Below are 12,771 nucleotides of genomic sequence, written 5' to 3'. Positions count from 1 at the left end.
CAAAAATACAATAAAAAAGGGCAACCAAAACCGGGTAAGTGGAGAAATATTTCTGATAAGTTCTTCATACAATTTCGTAAGTTTATAAGTATTTCGTAACACAAATGCGGCAAAACAAATGACATCATAAAAATTACATTACATAATAAAAAATACAAAATGATGTCACAGGCCACCAATTTATTACTGGAACTTGCAAGTTTGTTTTAAGAGTTAAAATAATTATGTCAACGTTTTCGGTGATAAATTTTCGAACGTCGTGATGGTGGTCTATAAACGTAAACGTCACGATGATGATTTATGGCGTCCTGACCGATGACAGTCATGGTGGCCATTCTCAAGATAGACTAGGCAACTACGCAGGACATATTATTGTGCACAATTAGCGCAAACACAGATGCGCTCTCTTATTCACTCGCACAATCTGGAAAGCATTGAGGGACAGAACTATCGATATAAGCACTGCCCACTTCAAACTCCAGCCACCTTACAGAAAAACCCAATAACTTCTTTTTGTCTTGTCCCAGAAATTGAACCCAAGACCTCGGAACCTACAGTTCTTGGAAGTAAGCCAAATAAAATAAAAGAACATAAATAAAATAAAACGCGAATGTTTAATTAATGACAGTATATTCTTGGCGGGGCTAGGGCTTTGTGCAAGTTAGCCTGGGTAGGTTATCCATTCACCTATCACATATTCTACCGTCAAGCAATACAATAATTATTGTTGTTTTTCTTTTTAAGGGTGAGTGAGCCAATGCACAAGGGGCATAACATCTCCGTTCTCAAGGTTAGTGGTGCATTCACGATGTAAATAATCTAATATTTTAGTGGCAATATCTATTGCTATCAGTGACCACTTACCTTAGGTTATGAGGTAGCCCATTTGCCAATTTGCCTGCCTATTTAGGATTTAAAAAAAACATAGATTTTAACATTAGGAATAACATTAATAGAAAGAAGGTTAGATATAAATCAAAAAATGATGTTTCATTAAATAATATACGCGATAAATATGTTTGTATTTGACATTTCATTCCGACGGTATATAAAGGTCTGACAAGTCTGGCACTTTTCCTATTTACTTTCATGTTACGTCGTATAGCGAAATAATTATATATGAAGAGATGTTATTGTTCTTTAAAAATACTTTCATAAAAATTCCTACGCACTGCAATGCACTACTAACCTCATTTCTTATCAATTTATGCTTAATTGAAGCATTTTAATATTAAGCCTTTACTTAAATAAACCTTCATACGAGAAGAATATTTCATTTATTTCTCGAGATTAGACTAATGACATTAGCTTAAGATAAAAGTAACAGCCTGTGAATGTCCCACTGCTGGGCTAAGGCCTCCACTCCTTTTTTGAGAAGGTTTGGAATTTGCTGCTCCAAGTCTTCGCCACGCTGCTCCAATGCGGATTGGTAGAATACACATGTGGCAAAATTTCAGTGAAAATAGACAATGTTTTCCTTCACTATCAAGTACAAGATGAATTATAAATATAAATTAAGCTCGCGAAAATTCCATGGTGCTTGTCCGGGTTTGAACCCGCGATCATCGGTTAAAATTCACGCGTTCTAACCACTAGACCATCCCGGCTTTTTTAAACTTAAGATAATTTTATTACAATTTTTTTTATGTTTTTATTTACTATTCTAAATATCCGACTCGACTTCGCACGGGTAAACTGGCGATTGCCTTTAAACAAACTATTTATTTATTAAATCACGCGCTATCCGATTCCAAAAAATTGATGTAAGATGTTTAGAGTTAATTTTATATTATATATATAATACTTTTGAACAATTAACATTAAATTTTCGATGCAATGTCCTATTTTTTTTTTTATAGAATAGATCAGATATTCTATCGCAAAACAACAGTATGGTATTGTTGTGTTCCGGTTTGAAGACTGAGTGAGCCAGTGTAATTACAGGCACAAGGGACATAATATCTTAGTTCCCAAGGTTGGTGGCGCATTGGTGATGTAAGCGATGGTTAACATTTCTTACAATGCCAATGTCTATGGGCGTTGATGACCACTTACCATCAGGTGGCCCTTATGCTCGTCTGCCTTCCTATTCTATAAAAAAAAATCGAATATCAATAAAATGTAAACTATTTTAATATCGTACGTATGTTGGCATGAAATTACCAATTTATAACTGTCATCAATAAATAATAAAACGTATGTTGTATATTCGCGATTAAATCTTGGCAGGATGCGGCTTTACTAACAATACATAAGTTTTGGGCCCAGTACGTAAATAGGTCAGACTAATAGATTCTAGAGCGTAATGTTTCAGAACTCAACTTTCCCTTAATGAAGGGACAAGGGATGAAGGGGTCACCCTCTGGCAAAGGCTTATCATGTTTTTGTTAGTTAAATTATTTAAAAATGATTGTGATGAATTAAACCTTATATCTTCATCCTACTAAGCGCATGTAATAATACATACAAATATTATAAAATTATAAAGTATAAAATTATTTATAGAATAATTATAAACTACATACTATTTCATAAATACATACATACCTTATTTATATATATAATAATCATTTTATCTACATAAATTACAATTATACGTGCATTAGGTTTTAGGAAAATCAAAGTTAATGTAATAGTGTTTTGATTGAAATATATTTTGTTTTTATTATTATATTATTATAGAAAATATTAAAATGTCAAAAGGTTAAAATGCAACAAAAATTTGTGAATCTTACAGCGACCGCACATCGCAGTTCCCAAGGTTAGTGGCGCATTGGCGATGTAAGGAATAGTTATTATTTCTTGCCTCGCCAATGTATATATATATATATATATATATATTTAAGCCTTAAATAAATACAAATAAAAATTAAAAATAGCTACTGTACAAACCGTGACCGCGCGGAATAGTGACAAGAATTATAGCAGCATTTCCCCTTTGGATCGCAAATAAATATAATATAAATATAATAATTGCATAATATATTAATTATATTAAAACTTTACACTATATTTATTTATTGGTTTTATTGATTATAAATTTTTATTTAACCTTGAATTTGATTTGATGATGGATCTGGGATATGTTATCTATGTATGTCGCAATCCAACTAGACCAACAAGACAGCTACAAACTATAATCGTATTCACTCAAATAGTATCGTAAATAGATAAAAAAATCATATCCTACTTTATAACTCCGTCATAGAGTAAAAAAATGCAATAGTGTCTTATGTTCGCTCGCTTTTAAGTCACTCCGTCGAAAGAATGATTGGTGTAAACATAATATAATACTGATACAAACAGCCCACACCCACACTTTTTTGCTTGATATTGAAAGGAGTGGTCACGGAATATGAAATGATGTCCAGAAACATTTATAAAACTGTCTACGAAATATCTTTAAGTCGCCTTTTAAAAATCTGTTTACCTTAAATATCTCCGAATGTCTCCAATTATTATTATCCAATCGAAACAAATAAAATAAATATAATACACAACAAATTTGTTATAAATTACAACAGTTTCTAATTTCACAAAGTAATAATTCAATTAATTGGAATAAGTGAGTTTTCAATTAATGAATGTTTGAATAATTGTCTACAGATTCAATCTAAACTCTCTCCGGGACTAAGTACACAAAGTTATATCCATAATATCAATATAATTAATCGGATCGCGTTATATCTATCGGTTATTGTAGTAAAGGCAATTAATCCCATTTACAATTAAAAACTAATCGAATTGCAATAGTATCAAAAAAATTACGTACAATTTCTAAGTTTCAGTTTCCAGAACACATATAATATAGTCTGCCTTAGTTCACCACGAACGGAAATCAAGTACGAGTTACAAACAATATGATAGAACAGCAGCAACTACGAACACGTGTACATAAACTTATACATGAAAGTAAAGCGTAAAGCGGAGCGGCCCTAGGGAGTAGGAGAAATGTGATCGCTCTGGGTGCTAACTCCACGGGGGCGGAGTCGCCGATATCAAGTACTCACACCACATACCACTACTAAGCAATCATCTATAATATATGTACAAAACTTATATATAAACTAAATCAACATACCCTATATAAGCAGCACCCTTTACCAAACAGAACGTCATTGTCTATTGGACTTAACTTATCGTTAGCCAAAGTTCGGTCCAGTGGTTAGAACGCGTAAATATTTTACCGATAATAGCAGATTCAAGTCCAGTCAAGCACCACTGAAAATTCATGTACTTAATTTCTAAAATTTTGGCACGTGGTCTAAGCTCCAAATCTTGTCATCAATGGGAGAGAAGACCATACCCAGCAGTGGGACTTTCATAGGTTGTTACTTTACTTTATAATACTCTATATTTTGGGATTATGAAAAAAAACTGACGAAAAATACATGTATTCGCACCATTTTCTAATATAAAGGATAAATGGAATTTGCCCATTTTATCGATTAAAGTACCTTCAGCTTTATAAGGAGCTTCGTTTTGTTTGTTCTTTCCGGCATGCATAAACTACTAATCAGATTGATTTGAAACATTCAGATAAACTTTTTTTTCTCTCTACCCTCTCGAGAAGAAACAGTGTTGAAAATCGCGTCCAATATTTTGTCTTGTATAAAATATAAATCATACGAAAAGTGACCTATACTTAGTTCTAACGTGTCTATTTAATATAAATACAAGTACCTAAATAATAAACATCGCTAAAAAACCACGATAGTGAAGTGCAGTGAAAGTCAAAATACCATAACGGTTTTTCGTGTCGGATTTGATACCCCGTGTTATAAAATTCAGCAAAATGAAGTGCTTTCAATGTGAAAATGATCACACGGATGAAAATGCGGTGCAGTGTGATGGTTGCAAAAGAAACATATGCTTACAATGCAGTAATTTAACGAGCAGTGAGGCGCGCGTAATGGGATTAAAAGGCAAACGTACACTCCTATATTTGTGCCCGCCGTGCCGTGAAGCTTTGTTCCAGGTGCCAAAACTTATCAAATCCTATGATGGACTGCGGGAGGAAGTGAACGACATAAAGAAACAGCTATCTGAGTCGAAAACAGCACCGTCACCCACGCCGGTACCGTCGATTACTTCGCTTCCTGATACCAACGCATTGCTCGAGGAACTAGCAGAACGTGAACGAAGAGCTAACAACGTCATTATGGTTGGCATTAAGGAGAGTGAATCTGACAATAACAGTGATAGAATTTCATATGATGAGTTATGTGTAAAGAAAATCCTATCTGATATTAATACGGAAAGTGACCATTCTCCAAGTGTAGTGAGGGTGCTGCGCCTGGGTCGCCGCGAGCCTGGCTGTGGAAAGCCTCGTCCAATCAAGGTGGTGTTCGGATCCCGCCAAGATTCTCTTTTGGGTGCTTAAGAACAAAAGTAAGCTCAAAAAGGAGGTAAGAGTATATGATGATAAAACACCTAAACAGCGTGAGGAATTGAACAAACTCCGTGAGAATCTGAAAGTTAGGATCGAAAAGGGAGAAAAGGACCTTACTATAAAATATATAAGAGGCACCCCTAAGATTATTCACCAAAAAAACTAGCAAACGAACATAAGAATCCTTATTCGAATCTCACTTTCATGTACACTAATTTATTTTCTCTACCCCCAAAATTTGATCTTTTCCTACTTTATGTGAACATAAACAATCCTTGTATTGTGATTCTTACAGAAACATGGCTTAATTACAAGGACCGCAATAGTACTTACAACATACCGGGCTATACTTTGTTCAGAGCTGACCGAAAGCATAAAAAGAAAAAGTCTGAAGGTAAAACTAGGGGAGGCGGTGTGGCAATGTATGTGAAAGACTGTGTGAATGGTGTGCCAATTGTGGCCAGACTGAACAACAAATATATGACTGACGATATAGAAGCACTCTTTATTGACATTCAGTGTGACACACACCATTTTCTCGTTGTAGGTGCATACAGACCAGATGATAAAGATGAAAATATATGGAGGCCTCGGGATATAAAACTGCTCTCCAGAATTTCTGAAGCCTCTGAAAATAACACAGTAATTGTGGCTGGTGACTTCAATTACCCATCTTTAAAATGGCCTTTACATACCGATCAATGTCTATCAGGACCAGAGGAGCTCTTTGTCAACATGTATTTGAATAGTAACCTCGTCCAATTGGTTCACAGCCCTACAAGGTTTCGACAATGTCAGGAGTCATCTCTACTCGACCTAATATTGGTCAACGAGGATACACTCATAAATGAAATAAATCATAAACCTCCGATTGGGAAAAGCGATCACTGTGTACTGGAATTTAATCTACAACTTCTACTTAAAAAAAAGGATATAAGCCCAAAAATAAAACGATACTACCAATTTGTTGATTTTGAAAAATACAATTCCGACTTGGAGAAATATCTTAAGGAAATAAATTTCTCAGCTGATACTGCACAACTGTGGTTGAGTATTTCAGATGCTATCAATAAAGCCTCTAACATACACGCCCCGGAGAAGAAAGTAAGAAATAAAACCAAAAATAAACCATGGATAAATAAGGATATATTAAAACTAGTTACGGAAAAGAAGACACAATGGGACATATACAAACTTAATAGGACTAATGAAAACTACATAAAGTATAGAGAGGTTAATAACAATTGTGTATCCCTATCCAGGAAGCAAAGAAACATCTACGAAGAAAAAATACTTGAGCTTGGAGACAAAAGTTTTTACTCATATATCCGTCGATGTGCCACCGATAAAGTCACTATTCCACCAGCATTGCGTAATCACCAAGGTGACTTGGTAACAGAACCAAGTGATATTGCCGATGTCTTTGCGGAAGAATTCCAGAAAGCCTACTGTAAGGAGCCAGACACGAACCAATGTACTGATATTACTACAATAAATAAGGTAAAAAATAGCTTATGTGACATAACATTTTCAGTTGATGATGTGGAAAAAACCATCCGAAATCTAAACACCCAATCCTCACCTGGACCTGATCAAATACCGAGTTGTATTCTTAAACCATGTGTCAAAACGATAGCTCCAGCTTTGACTATTCTTATGAATACATCTTTTCAGAGTGAATATCTTCCACAAGACTGGAAACACGCAATAGTAACACCTATATACAAAAAAGGTGATAAAACTCAACCTGAGAATTTCCAACCCATCAGCCTCACTAGTATTATCATAAAGATCATGGAAAAAATTATTAGCAATCAACTGATGCAGTTCTTAAGCCGTGAATGTATTATATCACCTAGACAGCATGGATTTGTGCAGAAAAGATCAACCATAACCAATCTTCTTTCATGTGTTCACCCATGGACAAAAGACCTTGATAAAAATATACCGGTTGACGTTGTTTACCTGGACTTCGAACGTGCCTTTGACAGAGTTCCCCACAAACGGCTTCTAAAGAAACTGGAACATATTGGTGTGAGGGGTGCGCTACTAAATTGGATAGAAAACTATCTTTCAGATAGAACATTCCAAGTACGGGTTGGTAACTCCTTATCACAACGGAAACAAGTGCTTAGCGGCGTCCCCCAGGGATCAGTACTCTCTGCCTATCTATTTGGCATTTACATAACAGACTTGGTAGAACTTATAAAATCTCAAGCAGCATTCTTTGCTGACGATGGAAAATTCTTTACTAACCCTCTAATAAGCTCAGGGCAACTACAAGATGACCTTAACAGAATCCAGGAGTGGGCCAAGGATTGGATCATTAGTCTCAACACATCCAAATGCAGTGTTCTTCATCTTGGCCGAACTAACCCTAAAATGGTGTACAGTTTGAAGGAGAAGATCATTGAATCTGTTAATGTCCAGAGAGACCTTGGTGTACTTATAACATCTGATTTGAAGTGGGAAAAGCACATAATTACAATAGTTAAGAAAGCAAACTCATTTATTTATGTAATTAGGAGGTCCTTTCAAATGATGACAATTGGAGTATTTCTAAAAATTTATAAAACGTACATAAGACCATTATTGGAATATGCCTTTCAAATTTGGAATCCCTACTACCAAAAAGACATAAATTTACTGGAAAATGTACAAAGAAAAGCTACCAAGATACCACATGTTCTACGCCGTAAATCATACCAAGAGAGACTCCATGCTTTACAACTTACAACCCTTGAAGAAAGACGCCTACGCGGTGACCTAATCGAAACATACAAAATCCTTAACCACCACTATGACTTACCAGATATACAGAATATCTACAACCCTAAAAACAACGATAGAACATATAGAGGGCACCAAACAAAGTTAAACAGAACTCCAACCTGTAAACAAGCTGCACATAACTTCCTAAGTAACAGAGTGGTTTCTAATTGGAACAAGTTACCCGAAGAAATTGTTTTGGCCACTTCAGTTAATGCTTTCAAAAACCGACTTGATACCTGGTTAAAGTCACAGAAGCTGTCACTTCTGCAAAAATGATTTTTCAACACAATTTACATAGACATATCAGCTTATCAGCTGTTCGTCTATAAATAAATAATAATAATAATAATAATAATTTTAGTTGAAAGTTAACGTCTATACATTTAGTATTTTTATATGTTGAATATTTATTATTCAAAACAGCAATACTTGATATTGTTGTGTTCCGGTTTAAAGGGTGAGTGAGCCAGTGTAATTACAGGCACAAGGGACATAAAATCTTAGTTCCCAAGGTTGGTGGCGCATTGACTATGTAAGCGATGGTTGACATTTCTTACACTGTCAATGTCTAAAGGCGTTTGGTGACCACTTACCATCAGGTGGGCCATATGCTCGTCCGCCTTTATATTCTATAAAAAAAAACAAACCGTCTGAAATCTAGTAGTTCATGTAAGTAAATGTATCTATGTTGCTAAATTAATTTGCTACATGAAACGTCCCCTGAAGTTTATTGTACGAGTAACTAGAAGTTCCTGCACTGAACGGTTCTAGAGTTGTCATCGTACTGGCGACTTCGGCCACGCGACTGCTGTTAACGTTACAAGCGCTTTGAAGTTACTAAGTTCTTCGTTTCCACGTGCTCACTATTTTTAGGGTCAGTATATATCTAGAAAAATATATAAATCATGCATTATTATGAATATTATGGAAATATATATGATGGTTTTCATATTTATTTTTAATTTCTAAGTATGGAATATTCGTATCGGTCAGAATGGTGGTTGTATGATTTCCAAATAGATCCAAACTCCACGAAATAAATCGAGAAATTGTACTAAATTTTTCAACGTCAAAATATTTCACTCAAACATTACGTTTTATAGAAATTTTGCACTCAAATTTAAGCTTGAAATTTTACTTTCATGGTGGAAAGAATTAAAATCAAACATGAAAATTTAGAAAAGTAACTTTTGCTGTCTAGACGATTACAGTACGTGGGAAAGCCTTAACCACCCGGTCACACGCCGAGCGACACGTGTCCGAGAATTAATATATATAATACCGACACGTTCACCCCTCAACCCCACACAATCATGCAAAACACATTGCCAAGCAAAATATAACTGTATCTCTTTTGAACAGGGTAGGTATTCACATAAAACTTAGGAAGTGATTGAGTGAGCAAATTTATATGATTACAGAATTATGGAAAGTGCTAGCTTAATGCAGGCTCACGAATTGCGTTTTGTTTGTAGAGTTGACTTATTAGTTATTATATAGTTTACATTAATCTATTATATAGTACATTATATAATATACATATGTAACAATTTAAAGTAGATACTGATGTTACTGAAAATTCACTTTAATAGGATTTTTTGTTAAAACTTTAAATTTAAAAAGTGATCAATATAAATTTAAAATGAAAAAAAAAGTTTTTTATATGAAAATAGGTAGGCACACTGACAAATGGGTCACGTGATAGTAAGTGGTCACCACTATCCAAAGAGATTGGTACTATAAGAAATATTAACCATCTTTTACATCGGCAATGCGCCACCAACATTGGAAACTAAGATGTCTCTTGTGCCTACAATGGTTGCACTGGCTAGTTACATTGACTTACTCCGACTGCAACTCAACAATATTGCTGTATGGCGGTAGCATAAGAGATAAGCGGATTGTACCTACCCAGACGGGATGCGCAAAGCCCTACCAACAATAGTTTGTATAGATTAGAAACTTACTTATACTGAAATACAAATATTTCAAAAAAATAAATGACATAACAATTAAATACTGATCCTGTCAATTGTAGAATATGCATCAATAAAAGCATATAGTTTCCCCATCAAAATACAAAACCACACAAACGAACATTGAAAAAAACGAATATCTGTAATGAATAACAAATATTTAACACTTTAAAGCCTTCAAAGCATTTCAAAGACAACGTCAATCTTAATTCCGTTAACAAGCCCTAAAGGGGATTAGTCTTAAAGAACAATTATGTTTTTGCTCATTATACAAAAAATAAAAAAAAATGTATAGAAAAGTGGTCGGGCGGCGCTCGCGTGCGCGACACGTGCCCGGCGAACGCGCTCATACTCGGAGATTAATCTCGTTGTTTGTCTTTCAGACTTGTTTGTAACAAAGCTTTCAGCTTCACATAGCGTAGTTCAACAAAAATTTCAGTCTAAAGTGACGTATTATGTTTGTAAGCCTATGTTTGTAATTTTAATATAAAGTAGGTTAAAAGCTGTACTACACTTAAGCAGGTTTTTAGCCGACAGAAAACAGAAGAACGACTTATTTACTTTAGTATATTATATTTATATTCTCAACATACAATTAAACTAAACACAATATATCAACAACGGCTCATTTAAAGTATATTAAGTTTGAATTTTTTATTTTAGTAAATAAATAATAGCGACATGTCTTATGACATGAGGATGAGGTGTCGTGTAATAAAATAGTTTCTACGTAACAGAAAAGGATAACCAGATTCGTTATATTCTAAATAAATAATCAATAATAGTATCATGAAATCTCTAAACACAGGGTCTAAGTTTATATAGTTAAATAAAATATTATGTAACCAGTCTTACTGTGAATTATATAAATATAAATTATAAAGTTAAACCCGAATTCACTCCGGGAATAAAGATGATAAATAAATAATCATTTGTATGAAATCTGGTTATCAAGTCTCGCATCTGCACGATTCAATTTATCATTTTTAGGAGCAGACTACTCGTTGAGACGTACGAGAAAAAGTCACGTGTTGTCGTCTTGTTCTCAAAATAGACAAAGCTATAGTCTTATATAAATGTTCAGGTAACAAACAAGATCGTTTTCGATCACGAAGGAAATGGTTCCGTAGTGAAACAACAAGAATATTGCACATAAATAATACATAATATGTTAAACCAAATAGTCTTATATAAAACGATTATTATTTAAAACAAATTATAAGTAAAAAAAATAAGCCGAGATGGCCAAGTGATAAAAACGTGTAAATTTTATTTTAGTTTACATCGCGGGTTCAAACAAGGGGCAAGCACCGCTGAATTTTCATGTGCTTAATTTGTGATTATAATTCATCTCGTGCTTTACGGTGAAGTAAAACATCGTGAGGAAACCTGCATGTGTATAATTTCACTGAAAATCTGCCACATATGTATTCCACCAACCCGCACTGGAGCAGCGTGGTGGAATAAGCTCCAAACCTTCTCCTCAAAAAGGGAGAGGAGACCTTTAGCCCAGCAGTGCGACATTCATAGGCTGCTACGGACGGATAAAAAAAGCTTAAAAACAAGCTATCATTTAAATGAGCTAAAAGGAATAAAATAAACTTTTCCTTTACAACTTTTACTATCAACACAGTTAGTGGACTTATTAGTTAGTAGTATTAGGTAGTAGTAACGTGATTACACAATATATATGATATATAAAAGCTTGGCGCGAGATTTAAGTACTCGTATTTACTTAGTTTGAACATTTTAAAAATTAAAATCAATCAGATTAAATTATTTAATTTACTTATTGTTATCTACATATGCAAATCTCGCGACATGCTTTATATGCTTGGAGCTTATTCCATCACGTTGCCCAAATATTATCCAAACCGACACACGCGGGTTTCCTCACGATGCTTTCCTTCACCACCGAGTACTAGATGAATTATAAACACAAATTGAACACGTGAAACTTGCCGGATTTTAACTTATAATCTTCGGTAACCGGACCATCTCGCCTCAGAGAATATTTCCAAATATTTTAAAAAGTATTTTACTTATAATAAAGAAACATTCTTAATTAAATTTGTATAACAAAATAATATAATTACAAAAGCGAGAAGAAATGCTGGCTCTATAGGTCCCACCGAGATTTGAACTCGGATCGCTGGATTCAGAGTCCAGAGTGCTAACCATTACACCATGGAACCGTTCCTTTACCAATTCAATATAGTAATCATTTGGAGCGTTCGAGGTTTAAAATTAAAAAAACAAGAATTAATGATCAACAAAAACAAACTTCAATTTTTGGGGGTCTATCATCTTCCTTCTTAAATTCTTCTTATAAATTATATGTTGCTAAAATACATTTTACAAATTGTTTGTTTTCATGCTACCAGCGAATGCTAATAGCACTTTTTTACATCCCACCTGACATTGGGATTTTATTATATAAAATTATAAACAAATAGGTACCGTGTCCTAGCAAAGACGCTTTGACTGCAGACTCGGTAACGTCGGCAAAGGCAATAATGCAGAGAATATTTTTAGTTTAGAATATATTTAATTCTTGAATTAGTAAATTATACTAATGTATTAAATAAAATTAATATTGCATGACTTAATCTTATGTTTAGCAGCGAAATA

At 34.2% G+C, this 12,771-nt stretch overlaps 1 non-coding gene across 1 annotated transcript; it reads right to left on the bottom strand.

Annotated features, from left to right (window-relative positions):
* Window positions 1-12,263: 12,263 nt before the first annotated feature.
* Trnaq-cug (transfer RNA glutamine (anticodon CUG)) lies at window positions 12,264-12,335 on the bottom strand. Its single transcript has one exon. It is a non-coding gene; the product is annotated as a tRNA-Gln (tRNA).
* Window positions 12,336-12,771: the final 436 nt, after the last annotated feature.

Source organism: Nymphalis io, chromosome 1, assembly GCF_905147045.1.
Source record: "Nymphalis io chromosome 1, ilAglIoxx1.1, whole genome shotgun sequence".
NCBI classification, from domain to species: domain Eukaryota; kingdom Metazoa; phylum Arthropoda; class Insecta; order Lepidoptera; family Nymphalidae; genus Nymphalis; species Nymphalis io.
The sequence above is the reverse complement of the archived record's forward strand: the minus strand, read 5'-3'. Positions and strand labels throughout refer to the sequence as shown.